This window comes from Lissotriton vulgaris, unplaced genomic scaffold, assembly GCF_964263255.1.
Source record: "Lissotriton vulgaris unplaced genomic scaffold, aLisVul1.2 SCAFFOLD_2758, whole genome shotgun sequence".
Classification (NCBI taxonomy): Eukaryota; Metazoa; Chordata; class Amphibia; order Caudata; family Salamandridae; genus Lissotriton; species Lissotriton vulgaris.
Genome location: NW_028253228.1, coordinates 1 through 8353, shown reverse-complemented (window position 1 = coordinate 8353; position 8353 = coordinate 1). Strand labels below are relative to the sequence as shown.

The 8353-nt window shown below is 49.2% G+C and overlaps 1 long non-coding RNA gene across 1 annotated transcript; it reads right to left on the bottom strand.

Annotated features, from left to right (window-relative positions):
- Positions 1-235: 235 nt before the first annotated feature.
- Positions 236-2717, bottom strand: LOC147661112 (uncharacterized). Its single transcript, XR_015306027.1, has 2 exons — positions 1989-2717; positions 236-1156 (listed from the first exon to the last, which is right to left on the bottom strand). It is a non-coding gene; the product is annotated as an uncharacterized LOC147661112 (long non-coding RNA).
- Between the last annotated feature and the right edge of the window lie 5636 nt (positions 2718-8353).

Sequence of the window (8353 nt, the reverse complement as noted above, 5' to 3'; positions counted from 1 at the left end):
ACAGGTTACAAAAGTTAGTCATTTCCACTGATGGTGGGTTATTGTAAGCCATGATTAAGAACAAAGCCAAGTTCTGCGATATCAGGTGACTGATCACTCGGCAACAGCCATTCCCTGCACAAGATTTGCTTTCTACCTACTCTCACCCCCTGGATTTCCAGTACATTACATGTCCCTGATTTATATTCAGAACAAGATCACATTGCGCGGCTGAGGCAATCACACAGTCAGTCAATTTATGCAATATTAGTTTTGTTTTTTATTATTAAACGGCCAATGATTGTGCAAATGGGACAGTTAATGCCCCCGCAGTTTGCTCCTGGGACTAGCAAGGAGGGTGTGTTCATTGCTCAATTAGTAATACAAGAGTGAGACACACAGAATGATGTTCCATTTCAAAGACCTGACATCAGTAGGAAGACGAGACACTGTCTGCAACGGCAGAGGGTCTGTGAGACCACCCACGCTATCCACATGGTCTGTAGTTGCGCTCTCTTAAGGGAAACAGGGTGTGAGTGCCACACATTTCACATGGCCTCTTAAGCTCCCAGCCAAGGTCCGAATGTTTGAGTCTCCTTCTTAGTCCCATGGTCTTTAATAGCCCCCAACCAAGGTCTCGACATTTGAGCATCCTCATGGGTCACATGGCTTGGGATAGCACCCACATAAGTCAGATGAGTCTGAGAGCACAACACTGGTCACCTGGTCCATAGCACACACGTTTGTCAGCGCCATTCAAGGGGCCAGGGTAGCCCATAGAACCAACAACCGTTGCAAGGATTGTGGCAACACATCTTCTGCAGCAATACCTGAAGGCACTGTTGTAACTCCGTAAAAGTACACGGTTTGTCCCAAAGGCACGTATCCGCATGCACTGAGAACCCGCAGCCATACTGAACCCATGCTGTTTTTCCGGGAGTCAGCTTGTATTTTAGAGCATCTCGTCCAGTTGGCAGTAGATTATCACTCGCAAGGATCAAGGGGGGAAAATTCATAACACAGCCTTCTGATGGTTGGGTAGTCCATGACACTAGTAGGTGGTGTTTACTGTTCTCCGGCCGTGCTCTGCCTGGATATTCATTTCTCATAGATATATTGGTTGCTCCTGCCCGGTCAGCAGTCTGTACGTAGAGGCTGGCATAGTTTTTATATGAACCTACAGGAGGCAAGACCAAGACTCCAGTCAGGGACTATTCCAGGTAGAGTTGTAAAGCCAAGACTCAGACCCATAATGCATCTTGCTGTACTATCACCTAATTATTCACTTCAGTCCTGTAATACTCTACCCTTCCTCAACTACACAATGTCCTTTTCATCTTATTACCATGACCTATAGCTTGTCTACACATATACATTCTAGGTCCAAACAGCTCCAGCATAGACACTCTCACCTAGTTCGGGTGATCTGATTCTACCCTCCAATACCCAGCTATTCCTTCCTCCTTGGCTTGCATTGATAGCCAGCCCTTCACCAACTACAGCTTGTCCTTCCACTAAAGCCTAGCTGAATTCAACCCTAAAGCAGTACTTAATTCACACATTTCGGTCTTGTTTTCTTTAATTAATAACACGTATACTCTCTGCTTTTATCTGCTCCCACTAGCATGCACTTATCTCTTCTTCAAATGCTTTACTGGTCTGCTTCGCTTCCAATACATTTTGGCCTTCTCAGCCTCTTACTCACCTGTCCTCTGCTTGCCTAGAAAGCCCTGCTCAGACCGTCCTTCACCCACTTGCTAAGCCCACTCCTAAACACTCCCTGAAGTAGGCCATTCACCCACTCCAGACCCCCCCCACCCCCCCCCCCCATTCACTTTCATTCAACCATTCGCGTCTGTGCTGGAACCTGTTCATTTTCCTCCCAACACCCATCTATTTTATTCCTTCCCTTCGTTCCAGCCGACAGAGCAAACAACTCTCCTTCACTTACACAACACTTGTTCCCCCTCCCAACCACAATGACCTTCCCCAGACCCAATGGTGCTCACCTCTCCCACAGCATTCATAAGAGTCTGGATGATCTTCTCATGGGGTGTGGCCACCACGCTCTGGTCATTGATCTCAATGATGCGATGACCCACCCGGATTCCTCCACGCTCTGCTATCCCACCTCGCATTAGGCTGCAAATCTATGGGAGGTGGCGAAGAGTTACATGTGGAATGTTTCTCTGAAATCTGAAAATGCAGTGTTCATCTCCTTAAGCCACTCTCACCAGGTTAGAAGCAGAAAAGAACTGACTAAGCAAGAGAATAATTGAAGGGAAGAAACAATTAAAACAGCAAGATTAGAGACAAATTAAAGGGAAACAGCTTAACAAAGGCAGGATGAGAAAAAGTCACTAGATGAGAGAGGCTGCTGATCTCTGAATGACAACTTGGCAGTGAGCAAGAAAGGCAATATGGTGTTAGAGAGAAAGCTGGGGACAAAAGACAGCAAAACCATCAGAGATAGGGCACACTGTCATTTCTGCAGCCAACACATTGAACGAAAACATTGAGTATGCTCACGAGACTAGAGGTTTTAAGTGGATGGCAGAAACATTACCATTCGAAAGGAACAGTGTCACCGGCAACATAGAAAATCAGTACAGAGCCCCATAAAAGCCTCCTTCCTCCATCAACAGTGTTGGATTGGCCAGTTAGGTAGTCTGGGACCGAAAAACACAAAACTGCTGAAAGCCTGTCAAGGCCCATGTATGCCAATGCCCCTTAGGGCCAGAAAAAAACAGCTCATACATGGGCCCTTTCAAGCGGGCAGTGCCAGACTGTTCAACAGGCCAGTCCAATACTGCCCATCGTTTAACAGTCTTAGTTAACTTCGCAAATCCTCTCCCAGGCTTGTCGGGAAGGTCTAATGATCTCTGTGCATTTGTGCAGAAGCAACAAAGCCTCCCTTTCTTCCGCAGAGTGCAGCAAGGATCTTTGCCTGGCAACGGTGCCAGGAAGATACTAGAGTGGGTGGAAAGGAAGAGGTGGGTACGCCTCTAGGCAACAAAAAGTTGAGCACAGTAACTGTTGCAAGGTCAGACAAAGCGACTTGGGGTGGAGTTGGAGCATCTGCTGCGCTCTTGCCTTTGAGTGGTGCTCATTACTTTCCCTTGTGTAATATAATTTGTCTCTTTCAAACCTAAACCCTCTATTCTGAAGGCCTTGTGAATTGTTTAAAGTCTGCAGGTGCTTCTGTGTCAACTCTAAGACAAGGGGAACATTATGGGAAGGTTCCATATTTCTGTAGTAGGGGATCTCTGTGTGTATAGTCATAATCTTGTGAATAGTCCCGCCCATGTGCGGGACCCCGGAGCAATCCAAATTGTCTCTTAAGTTGTTTTCTTCTGCTGTCCTGCATAGACACTTAAGAGAAAATCAAATACAAATAATGCAGCCTAAAACTACAAGGCTACATTGGCCAGCAATTCATCCTGAAGTGAAAAGGATAGCCAAATGTCAAAATTTACACATTCTGCTTAGTTTCACACCCAGAGAAACTCCCCTTCACAAAAATCCTTTGAAATGATAGAGAGGAAGGGTTGGATAGACAAGCCCCCCTAGGCTGCCATTATGTGTCTGGAAAAGGGATCCCGTGCCTTTAAGGAACTCTCCAGAGACCCTCTGTATCCCAGGATGCACAGTCAAAGGCCTTTTACTTCAGTTCTTTTTTCCGGCTCCTGCTAGCAGGACCCTGGAGCATGGAGCGCTACCTTTTTGGGTATTACTTCAATGTTTTGCACTTTTTCAGTGTTTTGAGTGTTTTACTCGACGTGTGGGGTCTTCCTCTGCCAGGTGCTGTGCTTTTTGGCCAGTTTTGCCACCTCTTTCTGTCAAATGCCAGCTTTATTCGACAAGTGCCCTGAGTGTGGCAGGAAGAAGGCTAAATCTGACCCCCACAGAGTATGTATACTCTGCCTCCCTTTCACCCATGTCCCTGACTCCTGTGAAATCAGTCGCCCTTTCTCCAGGAGGACCCTGCGTGACAGGGAGAAGATTTGTCTCCAAGGCCTGGAGCAGAGGAGACACCAGGAACCAGGTGGGACTTCTGGGAATGGAGGGACCCTGTCATCGTCCTCTGCCCGTGCATCGTTCTCAGGGGGGCTCCCCAGTCAAGAAAAGGCACCGGTCTACGTCGGTGTCGAGAGGTATGACCACCATATGCTCCCCGTCGACCCAGGGCTCTGGTTCGAAGCGGTGTCGCCGTTCGACATCGAGGGGAAGGACGTCGAGACCTCGGACGAGATCGATGTCGAGGACTTCACCGGCGTCGACACACCATCAACGTAGTGATGTGTCACGTAGGCGAAGGCGCTCGCCGTTGAGGAGACACCGCCGTTTTCTGTCAACGTAGACGCGAAGATTGACGTCAAAGAGACAAGTAGACGTCGAGGAGAAGACATTCAACGTTGAGGAGTTCGCCAACATTTCTGAAGATAGACGTTGAGAAAAGGGAAGTCGAAGAGGTAGATGTCTGAGAGAAAAATCAACGTTGAGGAGACAGTCAAGGCCTAGGACGGTGTGTAGTGCCTCGGTGGTTAGTCTGTCATCTTCATTGGCGAGTCTCCGGTCGTTGCCGCACCGGCGCTCGTCCACAGAAAGGTCTGCCCCCAGAGCATCCTCCCCGAGGCCTGCTCGTAAGAGGAGATTGCCTAGGTCACCGGAATCTGATTATTCTCGGACCTACTCGCCCTCAAGGCCCAGGACGCCTATGCCTCCTTCACTTCCTCCAACGAAGCATCCTCCTTGGCCTGAGGTTCCGGATCAGACTCCTCTGCCTCCAAAGCCAGCGGTTCCTGCAAGACCCAGGGGGTTAAGGTCTAGGCCCAGAGGGAGGCATCGCTCTCGCAGTGAGCGTCGATCCTCAACGAGGTCCCGTCATCTGCGACGGAGGGAAAGGTCAAGGTCTCGGTACACGGGCTCTTCTAATGACAGGAGGTATTCTCCCACGTTGCACGACTCTCCTCCTAAGAAAGTGTCACCTGTGGTTGACATTATGTTCCAAGTTGTGCTGCTGAGAGGGGCAGCGAAGTTAGGGATCACACTGACTGTGCCCACTTCTTCCACCTCTGTGATCTTTGAGACATTGCACAAAAGGCATCTCTCTCGTCCCTTGCTGCCTTTAGTCACAGGACTGGAGGAACCGGCCATGGAGCGGTTTCTGACGCCGGCCTCTGTGAAGTCGGTGCCATCTCTACTTCAGAAGTACAGGCCCCCGGATTCTGATCCGGCGTTCTTGAGGTCAGATCCTGTCCTGGATTCTGTGATCGTGACAGCGGCCAAGAAGCAGCATTTGACTGCCCCTTCATCAACGGACCCTCTGGACAAGGAGAGCCGTCAGATGGACTCTGCTGGACAGAAAGTCTGCGGTACAGCTTCCACCTCGATGAAAGCGGTGAGTGCCTCTGCGCTCTTGGGTCGCTATGACCGCTCCTTGTGGGAGTCCCTACAACTTATTGAGCTCCTCCCGAGGGATAGGCGGGAAGACTTCCAGGAGATACTGAACGAGGGCATGATGGTCACAAATCAAGTCATCAGCTCGGCTGCAGACTCCTCTCTCCTGGCTGCTCATGGGTACTGCCATGGCATCAACTTACAACGCCATTCATGGTTGCGCATTACCTCTCTCAAGCCAGAGGCGCAGCAGAGGGTTACGAATTTACCATTTTCAGGGTCGACTCTCTTCGGGACGCATGCGGATGATGAAATGCCCACATGAAGGCGGAAGTAGAGACTCTGAAGGCGGCTGGTTTGAAGAAACCAAAGGAGCAGTGGAATTCCTTCCGGCCTTTCCAGAAGCGGTACTCATCACAGAGGCGAGGGCAAGGTCATCAAGCTGGCCAGCAGCAGTACCAGCAACAGCCCTTCTAGAAGCGTCAGAGGGGCAGAGGCGGCCAACAGTCCTCCTCTGCAAACAAGGGCCCGGCCAGGTCTAAGCCCTGAGGTGTTACTTCCCCCTTTTCCGTTACCCGCTCTGGTGGGGGGGAAGCATACAAAATTACTTGGCAGAGTGGAGAAATATTACTCAGGACAAGTGGGTGCTGAATATTGTTTGCAATCGATAGTCTTCGTTTGGCAGCCCTCCTCTAGCAATTCCGCCGGTTCGTTTGCAATCACTGGCGTAGCTAGGGGGGGGCGAGGGGGGCGGTCCGCCCCAGGCGGCACAATTGTAGGGGCGGTGGCATTTACAAGGTGCACTTGCTCTTTACACGGGGCCGCGCGGCACTGGCGGCGGCATTTATAATTTATTTGAGGACACTTAAATTCTATAATAAAATTAATTATAAAGGCCGCCAGTGCAGGGCCGTCCCCGTGTGAAGAGCGCACCTTGTAAATGCGCAGCCTGCAGTGCAGCAGCCAGCATGTGCGTCCGGTCTTACTCTTACCCCGTTTGTGTTATTAAAAGCGCTACCAATGAATTATGTTGCAGATCAGATTTATTCAGTTGTGACTCGGAAGAATTAGCTTTCTTTAGTTAGGTGGGCGGGACATTGATTGGGCAGGGGGCCGGATTTGGTTACGTGGGGGTACGGCTGTGCGTCAGGCAGTGTGGGTAGATTTTTTTTCAAAATGCCATGCCCCAGCACGCATCGGTACCCCCCACGAGTTACTAGCGGTTGAGATAGTACTCGGTTGAGGCGTGTAGCCTGGCTCCGATGACATCGTAGTGCTGGCAGCAGCTGCAGGCGCCTGGCATCGGCCGCCTATCGAATATAACCAGGGCAGTAACTGTAAGTAACAGCCATAGTTTAATAAGCCATTGCCATTACCAATGCAGTTTCAATTTGGTGGATCGTGGGTGGCGTGACCTGACCGTCACCAGCGTGGTAGCTCTGGCTCCCGCTGGGCTCCACATGAAGTCTGCTGTTAATTAAGTTAAAGCGGCCGGTTGGCCCTGCAGTGCACCGGCCCATGCCCCCTTCCTTCCAGAATCCAGCATAATCCTGTCATTAAGCAATCTAGCCATTACCTCCACTTCCAAGGCCTCTTACCCTTCGCTACAATCGTGCCTTGCGAAAAGACTTCACATTCTGACAGACCGAGCATTACACAGTTAACTCAACAGTGCTGCCAAAAATAAGACACAAGGAATACCCCAAGAATTGTAGATATGTGGATTGCCCACGTTTCCTACCCTGGTGGGTAGGCAGGACCAGGTTTTGTTTTTATAAGCAACATGTGGTTCCTGTTCGGAAGATGTTCCAGATAATTAGGAAGCTCTGCCAAGAGGAAAGGGGACTTGAGAGGGTGGGTAGGGGAAATTCCCTGCCTTTACCCAAATAACATTCACAGGTGGAACTGTACACTCACTTTATTCAATGTGTACACCCTTGTTTACCACACGATGTTACAATCAATCCAGCCTAAACTAAAAAGTGCAAATTCGGTAAACTGGGGAAAAATTACCACAATCACACTCTAATTGAAGAAATATATTTACCTAAAACGAATTATGAACAAAAGGTGGCAATTCTTGAGTTAATCTGAATCCCTACAAATTATTCTAGACTTGTTTTATTCCATATTTTTATGCGGCCTGTGCTATTGCAGAAGAGTGCTGACCATATGCAAATCAGTCTCATTCCCACTTTAAAAAATGTTTCTAAATGAGGACATAAATGTTCAAACATTTCATTCAGCTTAGCCATTCTAAGAGTCACACGGAGTGGCATATGTTTAGCCTATACATGGACCCAAGCAACATATCATCAATGTGGCCCAAAAGGGCAAACATACGTTTGGGACCCCTTGATCCCTGCTAGAGGAGATGAGGCCTAGCAGCAGTGCTTAATGTGAACCAGTGGATCCTAGTGCTTAGTCCTAGCACTTAACCATCAACACCGGTGCTTTTCATGAGCACCAGTTAAGGACACATTCAGTTACGGGGGGAGATTAAGTGATTTGCCCAGAATCACAAGAGGCAGGTTCCCCAGTGCCGAAGTCAGCAGCATTGACCATTACGCCACAGCCCTCCTCCCCCCCCCCCCCCCCCCCCCCCCCCCACTTTCTTGGTTAGTAGTTGGTTCTGTTTTAGGCAGCGCTAGCAGAAGAAATGGGCGTGGGATAGCTGCCTCCTGACGAGAGCCCCGGCACTTATTTTTTTTACAAATTAACCACTGCTTGCTTACACCTCTGCAGAGTGCAGAATGGAGTGGATGGATGTCTTAAATTATATAGAATGGTAAATTTAAGTGCAAGGCCAGAATTCAGCCCTCGCAGTGACGTCAGGCTGACCCATTCAGCTGTTTATCAGATCCGGCTGTGGCACAGAGTTTGAACAGAGGTAAGGGAATGAGTGGCTATTGTTCAGATAATCTGTATTTTATGTGGATATGGATAGCTCAGTGGGTTACTTGCAGTACAGAAG